This window comes from Rutilus rutilus (assembly GCF_951802725.1).
Source record: "Rutilus rutilus genome assembly, chromosome: 8".
Classification (NCBI taxonomy): Eukaryota; Metazoa; Chordata; class Actinopteri; order Cypriniformes; family Leuciscidae; genus Rutilus; species Rutilus rutilus.
The window spans coordinates 31,029,595-31,044,613 of NC_140222.1; the positions used below are offsets into that span (position 1 = coordinate 31,029,595).

General features: G+C 40.4%; 1 protein-coding gene and 1 long non-coding RNA gene across 3 annotated transcripts in view; both read right to left on the reverse strand.

Annotated features, from left to right (window-relative positions):
• The window catches only part of LOC311296137 (complement factor H-like), an 83,346-nt gene that overhangs the window by 23,231 nt on the left and 45,096 nt on the right, over positions 1–15,019 (reverse strand). The window lies entirely within an intron of this gene.
• Positions 1,702–6,868, reverse strand: LOC311296172. The gene is made up of 5 exons (XR_014628506.1): positions 6,819–6,868; positions 3,932–4,114; positions 3,679–3,852; positions 1,958–2,149; positions 1,702–1,783 (listed from the first exon to the last, which is right to left on the reverse strand). It is a non-coding gene; the product is annotated as an uncharacterized lncRNA (long non-coding RNA).

The following is a 15,019-nucleotide window of genomic DNA, read 5'->3' on the forward strand; positions in this document are numbered from 1 at the left end:
TACAGACGTGGCCGAGGCTACGTCTGTATGCCTTTCCCCCCCTGGCGTTACTGCCAGGAGTTCTGGAGAGAGTTCGCCGGGACGGGGTTCAGCTCTTATTGATAGCCCCGTTCTGGCCGGGCCGAGTGTGGCTGTCGGACATTGTGTCCCTTCTCGAGGGTCCTCCATGGGAAATCCCGGTCAGGAGGGACCTTCTCTCTCAAGCGGCGGGGTCAGTGTTGCACCCGCGTCCGGAGCTGTGGAGATTGTGGGCTTGGCCTCTGAGGGGGATCAGCTCATAGGCTCAGGTCTTTCTACTGAGGTAGTAGAGACCATGTTGCAATCCAGAGCTCCTTCCACGAGGAGGCTCTATGCCCTAAAATGGAGAGTTTTTGTTGCCTGGTGTTCAGACCAGTCTGTGAATCCAGTTGACTGCCCAGTAAGTTCAGTGCTAGATTTTCTACAAGAAAAGTTCTCTTCGGGGTTGTCCCCCTCCACCTTGAAGGTATATGTGTCAGCTATATCTGTCTATCACGTTCCTCTAGAGGGTGCGTCAGTGGGGAGACACCCATGGGTAACTCGCTTCCTCCGTGGTACTTTGAGGCTGAGGCCTGCGGCACGCTCGAGGGTGCCGACGTGGGATTTGGCCATTGTATTAGAAGGCCTAGCCCAGGCCCCCTTTGAGCCTATTGAAGAGGTTCCGGAGAAGTTTCTCACATTAAAAGCTTTGTTTCTTCTATCTATCTCTTCTCTTAAGAGGATCGGGGATTTACAAGCATTGTCAGTTGCTCCCTCGTGTCTTGAGTTTGCCCCTGGTATGGTGAAAGCGTTCCTGTTTCCAAAGGAAGGTTATGTGCCTAAGGTCCCCACTAATGTGGCGGGTCCAATAATGCTGCAGGCCTTTTCTCCGCCTCCGTTTCAAAACCAGGACCAGGAGAAATTAAACTTACTTTGCCCAGTGAGGGCTTTAGATGCGTATGTCCACAGAGCTGCCCTGTGGCGCAAGTCTGATCAACTGTTTGTGTGTTTTGGGTCCCCGAGTAAAGGGAAGCCCGCATCTAAGCAGACTTTAAGTAAATGGATAGTCGAGGCTATCTCACTTGCATATGAGTCGGCCGGTCATCCTTCACCACTAAAGATCCGAGCCCACTCGACTAGGAGTATGGCTGCTTCTATGGCCCTGTTATCAGGGGTTTCACTTCAAGAGGTATGTGATGCGGCAGGGTGGTCCTCTCCGCACACTTTTGTGAGGTTTTATAACCTGGATGTGGCTGCTACTCCGGGTTCTCGGGTGTTTGTAGTTTAATGTGCATTGCGATTTCACATATACAGGCACTTGAGGACTATGGCGACGTGGGTATTCAGTTCCCGCAGCGCTTGACGCAGCGCGAGTTCCCTTGAAAGGGAACGTCTCAGGTTACGTATGTAACCATGGTTCCCTGAGAGGGAACGAGACGCTGCGTCGCTTTGCCATACTCCCGGCATGCCTGTGACCAACTTGTTCGACCTATCAGAAGCTGACATTGTTTGGTTCAGGGGTGCTTTATAGTTTCCTGGTCAATGACGTCACCCGCCTATGACGTCCCGTCACGCCATTGGACTGATTTCACGAGTGCTTCATGACGCAATCACGCAGGAGCGTTCCCGCAGCGCTTGACGCAGCGTCTCGTTCCCTCTCAGGGAACCATGGTTACATACGTAACCTGAGACGATTTCAGTATGTCAAAGTTGCTGAACACAATTTTCTTATCTGACAGTTTCACAAATCGCAAGTCCCTTGTTGGTTGGGAACACTCAACTGTTCCTAGAGGAACAATTTAATGCAAAATATTATATGAAAAATACTATTAATTAGTTATAAGATTTCAAATGTCGATGGTCATGTTCAGATGGTAGTAAATTAACACATTTGGATATTTCTTAGATTCTGATTTATAGAAATGTTTCTAAATATAAACACAAAAGAATAAATTTGTACCTCCACATTGTGGATATGGGTAATTCCACCTCCCATCTGGCTGGCATTCAATTGCACGTTGGCCGTAAAATCTCATGTTGACATCAGTGCATCGAAAAACTAAGATATGCCCAGGATTATAAGGTGAAGTGATGCCTGGATGTCCAAATAGAATTTCTAAATTTTTTAGTTCTTGCTCCTGACAGGTACCATCTGTATATAGAAAGATAACCTATTTTTGAAAACTCAACAATATATAAACAGTAGTGTATGTAGTGTCTGCCTTACTTTTTTAAAATTAGAATATATATTTTTTTAATATAAGACACATATATCAGTTGCCATTCAGTCAGTCTCTACGAGTTATGTCAGAGACTGACGAATGGGGGTTTCGCTAGAGAGCCCTATCACCTTCGTTATTAGAAAATGAGCCAATGGTATGAAAATACCATGGGTCTGCAGAATTTGGATCGCAAACTCCACCTCACTCCACGGACTGGATACGTGCGCTATTTTACTCAGATGAGTTCCTCCTGCACTGTTGATGCCATCACCAGAGTGCATGCCCGGTTGGTCAGCCCTCGTGATTGGTTAGGTGCCTCCATGTGCATGGTTCCCCGGTTGGGCAACCCCCACATGTGTATATTCCACGGTAAGTCTCCTCCGAGCACGTGTTTTCCCTCGGCAAGACCCCTCTTGCCATCTTGAGGTTGAAACATTGCACCCTGCGGGCTGAATACCTCTGAGTTTTCCATATGCATCCCGTACTCGGGTCATATGTGTATTCTAAGTCCTCCCTGCGGGTAGGCGCTGTGTCACATATTCCATCTGGGATATGCTACCCAGTGTACCTTGGTATTCTTGGCCCTTCACTCGTGCTAGCCTCACGACAAGGAGCTGGGGCTTGCGGAGGACATTGGAAGACAGCCGCATTGGCGAGATTAGATTGGGCCCCCCATTCATCAGTCTCTGACATAACTCGTAGTGACTGACTGAAAGGGAACGTCTCGGTTATGTATGTAACCCTTGTTCCCTGAAGGAGGGAACGGAGACGTTACATCCCCATGCCACTGCTGCTGTACCACTGAAATGGCCAGGGCGCACAGTCTCGGCTCCTCAGCAGGTAGCATAATGTGAGATTGCACCCGCGGCTCCTTTTATACCCACGCGGTGGGGCGGAGTTCACGATGCAAATTCCGCAGACCCATGGTATTGTCATACCATTGGCTCATTTTCTAATAACTCGAAGGTGATAGGGCTCCCTAGCGAAACCCCCATTCGTCAGTCTCTGACGTAACATCTCCGTTCCCTCCTTCAGGGAACGAGGGTTACATACGTAACCGAGACGTTATTTATCTATGGCTTGGAAATGATTCATCCAATCATCTTAAAAGTTTTAATTAAAAGTATCTGAATTTATGATACAATATAATCAAAGCAAAGCAAACAACAAAACAACATCAAAGTGTAACTTTCCAGTGCAGGTCTGTATGTCTGTCCATTGGCCCTCGGAATCACAAGTGATTTGTACAAGTTCCTCTGGTTCAAATCCAGGGCGACATTTATATTCTATTCTTGAAGATATTTTATACTTTTGTTTCTGACCTCCCACAATCTCTGCATTTGGGATTTTTGGTGGGTCACACATAATTTCTAGAAAACAAACATCCACATAATCATAGAATATATATTATGGGATTTTATGAGTAGTGCAGATTTTAATACTCTACAGCAGAACATACCAGCACACAGTGGTTTCGGTGTCCATCCGTCTCGTGCACATGTGGCCTCCACTGACATTTTACGATATCCAGACTCACAACTGTAAGATTTTTTTACATTCAAATTCAGATCTCCACGGAAGTAAAATGTTGGTAGATACACATGCTGGTTGTGTGGAACTTGACATCTTATCTCTGAAACAAGATTCACCTGCTTTTAAAAATATTCAATGAATTCAGCACCAAATCCAGGAGTGTTTCTCTACATTCTTACCCTCACAAGATGGCTTGTAATCCCACTTCCCATTATTTGTGCATGTAAATGTTTCCTGGTTGTATAAGAACAGGTTTTTGACAGAGCAGATGATTTCCACTGTTTCTCCAGCTTTGAAAATGTTTTTTCCCTCTGGTATGGTTCTTACTGCTCCAGATTCAGTCACATCAAGTTGACAAGTTACTGTAAAGACATCATAATGCAAAACTGAGTTAAGAAAAAGGTCAAGTATGCCAAAAATGGTTGGCAAACTCTAATTCGATTTTGCCTACTGTTTTATGAATACTGCATATTCAGACATATTACTATCTGACACACTGCTTAGTGAATGTTCATATTGCACACAAGCATACTACAGTGCATGAGCATGCACATGGCACACAAGCATGATTGACAGTAAGATCTCATACAGCCCTGCGCTGATTGGACCAGAAGAATGGGAGTGGTGGATTTTTGCAAAACAAATAACAGGCTCCAGGTGGAGGTAGAAGCGCAGGGACTGCCATGCTACATGTAAAGACCAATTCACACTGCACCAACAGGCGCTGACCAACGTGGACAATCACCAGATTACAGTATGTCATTTCTCAGACATTCCACAACCTGACAAAAGCCGATTCAACATGTTCAGGCCGCAAAAACAAGCACCGACCATTTATTATTAAATTCACATATATGTAACATTTTAAATGATTCAAAACCTAATCATCACACTTTGACTGCATTTAGTTGCATATTAAAGCTGGACTACATATCTTAGGCCCTGTTTACACCTGGTATTAAGATTTGTTTTGGTCGATCGGATCACAAGTGGACGACACTAAATAAGGGGACGGGAGCTTGAGCTTGTCCACTTTCGACCACTTCCAGAGGTAGTTGATAACGCATTCGACCGGATCTTCTCAAAACCTACTGACCTAATGAGTCAACATTAATGGACGTACACAAGTCAGAAGGGATTTAAACTTTGTCGGCTGGTGACCCAAGTTTGGTTTGAAGACGAAAAACACACCAAACACAATGTTCTCACACCATTCCTGATTTCTAACACACACTCACAGTGTTCGGCGTGCTCTTGCGTCTGTCAGATCAGAAATGAAAGCTTTTGCTCTCAGTGTGTTTTTCCGTTGTCTCCAGGCGCGCTCATATGTAAATTGCAAGAGTTTGTTTCATACATTAGATTGAAACATCAGAAAAAGCCCATACATAGACCCTCCCCTCAAAGAAATCAGGACAGAAGTCGTCAAAAGTGGACAAAAGAGACGGATTAAAACACCAGGTGTAAACGGGAATGTGTCTCCCTCGTCTACTTGTGTTCCGATCGAACAAAACACATTCTAATACCAGCTGTAAACATACCTTTTTAAATACAGACATATTATTTTTGTGTGCAAAATGTGGAGTAGACATTGTTTTTAAGTAGATAAAAATAAATAAAAAATCTTGTATATAATGTACATTGACTTTGAAATAATGAATCAGTTTAATTTATTTTGTGTCCTTTCGAATTTAAAGTTGAAAGATCAGTTGAAATTGTAGCCTAATCTACTTTTGAGTGGCCCCATGCTCTACTCGTTTATGAGAGAACATCTTTGCGTGCAACTTTGATGGCACTGATTCTGAGAAAACTGCCATGGAGATTAAATGCAACCAGCATGTCACTAATGTTCTACATTGTGCTTTGGGAAACCTGGCAGCCCTTGTGGTGCTGTAAGCGACGTTAGCAGTTCGAGAACTTTTGTCATCGATGTAGACATGCCCCTATTTCTACACCCCCGTGGTTTTTAAGAAAGTATATTTACCTGTCAAGTTAGGCAAGAGCAAATCAAGATATGCCATATGAGTTTTATTTTCCTCCACCAACAAAAAAAGCTGTATCAATTGCTCAATGTCTTTGATCTTGAACATTATGCATTGTGAAAACCACTACAAGTGCCTGCTGTGAATGTGCAAAATGATTGACAGGCAGAGAGCACCTCAAAAGCCTTATGATTGGTTAAACAATCATTCTGGACGAGGCCTGCAGACTCTTTAATGTTACTGTTTACATATAGCAAACAGTGTCATCACGTGATTTCTCTGGACAGTTATTTCAGTGATATCTTTCAGAGAGTAGATTCGTTCTCTATCTACCTTACCATAACAATCGCTTACAGCACCTTTCTGAATCAAAAGACAATAATGTAAACAGATTTTAAAGATAGCGTACCCTCACAGACAGGGATAGAATTATCCCACCCTTTCATTCTACAGTGACGTTGATTGATTCTGGTTGTCATTTCATACCTATGAACAGAAAGTATTTCAACTTTTTAAGTGTAAGTAGTGTCAAGTTAAACAGGAAAGATTTGAACTTTATAAATTAGAAAACGCTTTTTCACATTTACCCTTTCTTGCAAGTATACTCCACTGTTGCTCCATAAGTATAATCTCTGCCCTCTATAAGTTTAAAATCACCATTTGCTGTTTCCCCTGGGTGACCACATTTTTTCTCTGCAGAAATCAAACAAGTTTTCCTCTGAAAGCGAACATTTGAATTAAATGAGAAAAAATGATGTGGTCACCATATTGAAATTTTCTTACTTGAGCAGCTTCGTGCAATAAACGTCAGCCATTGTCCGTTTTTACACTTTAATCTATAAAAGCCGATATAACCTGTCACACAGTTCACTTTCACTGTTTCATCATCATCATATGAAGGTTTTGATACTGGTTCTATGTTTTCATATGTAATATCCTCTCTTAGACATTCTGAGAAGTACAAACAAACATTACACAAAGATGTAGTACTAGTCAACACTCTTTAAAACCACTTAAGGTCATTTAAAAGTGTTGGAATATACATAACATGCATAAACATTCTACATGGTAAAAATTATAAACTCACCTTGACCTTGCACAAAGGTAACAGAAAATAGGAAACAGGAAAAGCAGATGGGTGATTCTTTAATTGGAGATACATTTGAAGTCCGAAGCCATTTATTTTTAACAGCTTTACCAAAATTTTACTCCAAAAACACATTTTATTTTATTTTTATTCTTTTTAAGAGTCACAAAATGTTAGAGTGTAAAACTAGAAAATATTTTATTTTAAAAGCTATTTCATGATGCTGAAAGTCATGATATCACACTGTCCTAAGTGGGTGGTACTTTTTTCAAACAAGGGTAAAATATGCATTAAACATGTTTTAAATTACAAATTTCAAGTTGGGGTTTTAATTATTTTGTTTATAAATTATTATTGGTGACAGTTTCCAAATTATGCTAAATTAATTTGTTTAAAAGTAACTTTTATTGTTGAAAAATACCAATCCATAAATTCTGTGTCAATTCTGTTACTACATGTTATTGTCTCTTTAAATTATGCTTATTTGTCGCATCAGTATCCTAAGCAACGCAAGATGATGTCACTTCCCTTTTGGTATTAAACTCTGAAGAACTAGGAGGTATGTGTTTTGTTCTCTCTGAAGACATGTAATCTTACAGGCACTTGCACCAAGAGTTCTTATATAACATGTCAAAACTGTTTCAACAATCTCATAGGGAAAGCAAAGTTCAAAGATATTAAGGCGAGACACTACAGGTGAATAGGGTAAAATTTTAAAATAATAGATATCACCATGAAACTTCCTCAGTTCATTACTTACACAAGTTCATAAAAAAAATGTTTTACAAGTTTTTGAAATTTGTATGTTTAATTATGCAAATTAGGTATTATCTCATTAAATATATGCAATTTTGCATATTTTTTCAGTAGATTTATCTGAAAATATGATAAAGCTAGAAGCAAAATTATTTTTTCATTTTGATTACACACAAGATGAAAAAAGATGTTCAGAGGGATTTCAGGATATATGCTTTCATTAACTAGGAAATCAAAATATACTGTCCATAGCCTTAAAATATCGATTTTCACCATTTTTTTTAAATTAAAATGTCACATAAATCAGGCCAGGAATGATTTATTAACAAATCCCTCTGAACAGATCTTCAGAATACTGCTAAGTGTATAACTGGAAAGTTTGGTGTACATAGGTGCTACATAGGCTGAGATGTTTCTACTGGAGAATGACAAAAAAACGCAAAAAAATTATTTTGAGAAAACGGCAGTTAAAGATTTAATAGTTCTAAATGAGATTTCGTCCTTAGCTTTAAATCCCCCTTTGGACATTCACGATTGGCTACTGATAGAAAGGAAATGCCCATATTTGGCTTACATAGCGTTGTGCATGAGACTCAGAGCTTTACAGCGATCCCGGACATGACAGACTTCAGTGAACAGACGGAGCTCGGCATGTCGCGTTGGAATACTAACTTCCTGGTAAATTCGGGAGAAACTTACTGCCGCAAGTAAACAAAATGTAATAAAATAAACATCGTAATGTATATTTTCAGCGTTTTCTTTATAGCAGCTTGAAAGAATACATATTGAAGGAGTAAACTCGGTTAAAAAATCGAAACTGACCACTGCATGAAAAATCGATGTTTTTGCCTGCCGTGTCTCGCCTTAACAAAAGGAGGTATTAAAAGTTTTTAAAATCATCTTTAGTATAAGGCCATGTGCTCTTAGCCTTTATGCTAGCATGTGGAGTTATTAGTAAAAAATGCTAAAAATGTCAACTCTGTTACTGTCAATTCTGTTACCAAGGTACGGTAACAGAATTGACCAATGTCCATGCCTTGGTTTTCACCCTGCCTTGGTTACAGTCACACAATGATGCAAACACACACAAAAATGCATAATGTGTGTTTATAGCCACACACACACACACACACACACACACACAGAGAGAGACACACTGATCAATTGGGTTATTCTACCATGATCAGAGGATTTCAACACACACACAGACACACACATGCACGATCCACCCAAGCATGTGTGGTTATTTGTCATGCTATCGTACAATAATATGATAATAATAATGTAATACAATGTAATATAATGTAAAAATGTGTGCCTCAGACATGCCACTCTCTGCTGCGGAGAAACAGAGTAGATATCGAGCGAGACGTGATGCTACCCAAGAGAGAAGAGAGGAGAACTTAAAAAAGGATAGGGAAAGATGGAGGCAAAAGAAAGAAATGGGAAGAGTCAGATTGGTTGCAGACTTAACACCAAGAGAGAGGAGGAGACAGCAGAAATACTGGAGGAATGCCCAGGCTGCCAGTCGAGCCAGGCGAGAGCAGTGTAGAGACCTTACCACTTCAGAGAATTCTGATCAGTCACAGTCATCCCAGGGTCCACATCAGAAAAATAAATGGAGGTTGGTGGTTGATGTGCAATGAAAGTTGATGGAGTATGTTTTGTATTTGGAATGCACAGAGGTTATTATATTGGAGAATTTAAATTTACTTTTGATCAGAGAACATTATTCTTATGTAATTTGCTGATACACAATCAACTATTTGAGAAATTATTTTAATAAGGCTTTTCATATAATTTCAGGCAGAGGTCAGGACAAAGGAGAGCAAAGCGCAGGACCTCAAAAGTGTACAGAGAGATAAAGAAGTTACAACAGGCACTGACAACACAGAAGAGGAAGACTGACATGTACCGCAAACGTTGTGAGAGACTGAAAGTAGATAGGCATTCTCCTAAAAGTATAACCAAGAAGTTAGTTGGTAGACGCCATGTGTCAGAGAATGTCAGAAAAACCCTTACCTACCACCATGCTCTTGTGCGTACAATTAAAGAAAATTATCATGGATCCACATCAGAGAAAAGCAGGCAAATAATTTCACAAATTGTGTCTGGCAGAATTATCAGAAAATACAGATTCCAGGCCAAGGTTCAGGAAACACTAGGATTGTCAAGAAAGAGGTTCAACCAAAGCAAGACTAACAATGACAAACTGGCTTTCCAACGAAAAAAATATGCATCTAAGAGGATTAGGTTGCAAGATAGAGTATGTGCGTTCTACAACAGGGATGATGTCAGTCGCTTGACAGCTGGAAAAAGTCAGACAGTTACTAAAATGAAAGAAAAAAAGCAAAAGCGCTTCCTATGTGATAATGTAAGAAATTTACACAAGCGTTTCTTAATCGAAAATCCTGCAACAGAAATATCCTACTCCCTGTTTTGCCGCATGAAGCCATTCTCGGTGGTAACTCCTACCAACACAGACAGGGAGACATGCTTATGCAAAGTTCATGAGAACATAAAATTCCTTGTTGAAAAGTTGCGTCATCATAAAGTGATTGACAGCACCAACTTGGAATCAATTGTGGAGGCAACCTGCTGTAGCATTGAGAAAAAAGAATGCATGTATGGAGATTGTGATGCCTGTAAAAATAAGGAGGTCCAAGCAATGGCTGATTATGACCCTGAGGCTTTGGTGTCATACCCACAGTGGACAACTGAAATGGTAGAAAGGAGAAGGAAATCAAAAGATCAAATGCCAGAAAAACTGCCTGTTAGGGTCACTATAAAAAAGGTGAGTGAAACTACATTGGAAGGGTTGCTTGACTTGTTTGCTAACCAGCTCACATTCTTTAAAAAGCACCTTTTTACAATGAGGAGTCAGTCCCGGCACTATAATGAGCTAAGGCAAGGGATGAAGTCACACGAGTGCCTAATTCATGTAGATTTCTCCGAGAATTACGCCTGCAAATATGCAGCTGAGATCCAATCAGTGCATTTTGCTTCCTCCCAGGTGCAGGCAACACTCCACACGGGAGTGCTTTACTTTGGAGGGGTTGAAGACCATATGTGCTTCTGCACCATTTCACCCTCAAAGGAGAAGGGTCCCGCTGCTATATGGGCCCACCTCTCTCCCATCTTAGATCACCTGAAGCAACACCATCCCACAGTGTCGGTGCTCCATTTTTTCAGTGATGGGCCTTGCACCCAGTACCGCCAAAAGGGTAATTTCTTTCTTTTGAGCCAAAAAATTTACCAACTTGGTTTCATAGCTGGAACATGGAGTTTTTTTGAGGCCAGTCATGGCAAGGGGGCACCAGATGGAGTTGGAGGAGCACTGAAACGCAGAGCGGACGCATTAGCTAACAGTGGGAAAGATGTGCCAAATGCACAAAAACTTTTTCAAGCATTGGTGGATGCACCATCATCAGTGAAGCTGTTCTACATTGAAGAACATGCCATTAACATCGCAATGGAGGTGATGCCAAAGTCACTTCCTGTCGTACCCTTCACCATGAAAATCCACCAAGTGGTCACGGTCTTCCCATATCAGCTAATTTACCGGGATGTGAGTTGCTCCTGTTCCACTCAGCAAAAGTTGGTGTGCCAGTGCCACCAAACAAAGACATTCAAGTTCCCTGCTGATCCTCTCACATTAAATGGAAAGCAGAGAGTTGGACAAGAGAGAGCTGTTGGAGAAGAGAGAACCGTTGGAGAAGAGAGAGCCGTTGGAGAAGAGAGAGCTGTTGGAGAAGAGAGAGCCGAGAGAGCCGTTGGAGAAGAGAGAGCTGTTGGAGAAGAGAGCCGAGAGAGCCGTTGGAGAAGAGAGAGCTGTTGGAGAAGAGAGAACCGTTGGAGAAGAGAGAGCTGTTGGAGAAGAGAGAGCCGAGAGAGCCGTTGGAGAAGAGAGAGCTGTTGGAGAAGAGAGAGCCGAGAGAGCCGTTGGAGAAGAGAGAGCCGTTGGAGAAGAGAGAACCGTTGGAGAAGAGAGAGCTGTTGGAGAAGAGAGAGCCGAGAGAGCCGTTGGAGAAGAGAGAGCTGTTGGAGAAGAGAGAGCCGAGAGAGCCGTTGGAGAAGAGAGAGCTGTTGGAGAAGAGAGAACCGTTGGAGAAGAGAGAGCCGTTGGAGAAGAGAGAGCCGTTGGTGAAGAGAGAGCCGTTGGAGAAGAGAGAAGCGTTGGAGAAGAGAGAGCCGTTGAAGAGAGAGATGAAGACCAACAGACAGACATACACTGGGAGAGCCAGGATGTGGTTGGACAATGGTGTGTCCTCACATATGACCATGATATCTATCCTGGTACCATCCTGGAGGTCAATGAGACTCATGTGAGGGTCAAGTGCATGCACCAAATAGGAAAAAATAGATTCTTTTGGCCTGGTCGTGAAGATGTTCATTGGTACCCACATGAGGACATCCTCAGATTAATTCCACCCCCGACCAAGGTTGCAACACGGCATGTAGAGATCCAGAGGGATATCTGGTCGAGTATTTTTCAATAACTCAGCAGTTATTTTCTTGTTATAGGCATGTTCTGGTTGGTTTGGGTCAATTCTGTTACCCCCGTCAATTCTGTTGCCAGATGTGTCAATTCTGTTTTTAGTCTTTCAGCTTGAATATTAATGAGATAATACATTGAAATATCAAACTACTTAATATTGTTATTTTTATATTGTGCAAGAGTAAGATATATGTTATAGTTTTATCTCTACCCTGTAATGTTCAAGTAATTTGATAAAAAAACAAGTGCACCCTTTGGATAATCCACTATCGCCTGGGGGTGAATCTAATTTTGAAGTTGTATAAATATAATATTTAATATCTGTTTTAAAGGCCTGAATAAAAGGACTACATGACAAATGAAACTAAAAAGATTTATCATTTTTTGATGTACTGTTACTTCTATATAGTTGGTTGTTCGTCCGTAACAGAATTGACGAGAAAAACTATGAACAGGTGATATTTTGATAAAATAGAGAAAATAATAAACTCTCTGTATTTGTATAGCACTGAATATATCAACTTTAAAGTGTTTTCAAGGTAATTCTTAAACAATGGTTCTGTATGACAACCTTTTTTTTTTTTTTTTTTGAAATGCAAAATGTATCTCCAATTATAGAATCACCCAGATGATTTTTACAGGAACTCTCATTTTCAGCTTGCTCTCATAAAGGACTGTAGCGTTTGGTTTCTGGTTTTTTGTCTCTGTTTGTATGCTGGGGATTTAAACAAGTTACCAAGTTGACCAAGTTAATCATTAACTTGTTTTCCAACATCAAATGCCATAATGACGTTAACCTGACTGTTATTGTAGTTATTGTATTGTCCTGTCATCATAAAATTTCAGTTTGTTTCAGTTAGCCTAATGGCACCGATGGCACCACGGACCTCAACAACCTGACCTCACTCATGGACGTTGTAATGTTGCTGGCTTGTTTAGGAACTTATAAGCTTTAGGTCGACTGTGTTGCAATGGCATGTAATTAACTTGACATTTTGTCTCATCCTGTCATCATAAAATCCAGTTTGATGGCGTTTTACACCTATTGCTCGCTTGGCTATAGTCAGAACAAAAATCTGTGATAGGAGCACGGAGTGAGTTTGTGGTGAGACCACGGATAACTCCAACGCAAGTCAATGACACTCATCTTCCGTGGTCCACACACGGATATCCGTTTCAATGACAGAGAACAGATCTCACTCAATGGACGTGCTTTCTCATTTGGAAATACAACATTTTAAGTATTTATTTATTTTCCAACACCAAATACCATAAAGACGTTAACCTCTCTGTTATTGTAGCTATTTCATTGTCCTGCCATCATAAAAATTCAGTTTGATTCTGTTAGCCCAGAGCCATAGAGAGAAAGAGTTGCGACACTCTTTAATGTCGCCGCTATGGCTGTCACGTGGTTCATGTAAGCCCCAATAGTTCCAAAACATATGCTGGCTGTCATGTATGGAATGCCAAAGCTGCCAATATTAAAAATAAATAAATACATAAATAAATATACAAATAAATGTAAAAAAAAATATATATATAAATAAATATATAAATAAATATACATAGAAAAGCAAAAAAACGAAAATAAATAATTATTTATACATTTATTTCCTTATGTATATATATATATATTTTCCATATTTATTTATTTATTCTTTTATTTATTTATACATTTATTCATTTCTATATTTATTTATTTATACATTTATTTATTTTTACATTTATTTATTTATACATTTATGTATTTCTACATTTATTTATTCATTTATTTCTTCCTACATTTCTTCCTGCATAGGGTAATGAAGAGGGTGTGGTTTACCTCAGACATAGCAATCGAGCTCAGAGTAAGCGAAGGCGAAGGGTTGAGGCCACAGTGACACCCTTTGGCGAAATACAATAAGTATAGCTCACTGACATTGATACGGTCTGTGACTGCGACGTATACGGTCAAAATCCTAAATCTTACTAAAGAAACACCCAAAGACAGTGATGAAGTGGACACCACCAGGAGGATGCAGGAGACAGGGAGGACCAAGGAAGACACGGAGACATGTTTCACGAAGACCTGAAGAATGTCAGTGTCCCATGGGAAGATGTGGAGAACTTGGCCACGGATCGAATACGTTGGAGGACACTTGTTGCCCAATGTGCCCAGCACAGCACTTGATGATGACATTGTGAGTTTATCCATAAGCGTGGGATATTTTTCTGTAAAGAGTGTTGCATAATTAAATGTGAAAAGCATTTTTATGTTATAAGTTCACTGATATGTGGGCATTTCTATGAATAAAAGTATGTCTTTAATAGCAAGCAATAATCATATGAAAATGATTTACATACAAACGGGACAGTTATCAGCAGTGTAACTGATCTGATTATGACAAAATAATCGAGTATCTGATGTCATGTGACAAGTCAGATAAGCTTTTCCACTCTTGCAAACAGAGGTAGGTTATGAGGTGTGGAGAGACATCATGTATCACTGGAACATGAACAGACAGGGACCAATTTGCAATTAATATAAACTTTCTGACAGTGTGTGTGACATCCGACAACTTTCCAAGAAGTGGCGCAACTGATTTACAAATATCGCGATAAATATGTACAGGAATTGAGGCAGTAGCCAATGACAGCACTAGGAGTAAAAGCTGCAGGATTGTGTACGAGTATACAAATATGTACGAGTATCATACGAATTTGACAACTTGTTAAATCTTGTGAATTATTAAGACTTTCAGACTATGTTTGTACTGATTGGGCTATGGGTTTTGTAAGAAAAGGTTTAAGAAACAACAAATGCTTGATAAAATGTTTGATTAAGGGTTAAAACCAACACATACAAACCATTGCGAATATTTGCCTTTGCAGCTTTCCGTCTCCTCCGTTTACTTGTCCTCAAACAATAATGGGCTGACTGAGTCCGAAAGGTCCTTTTGGTCTTTTC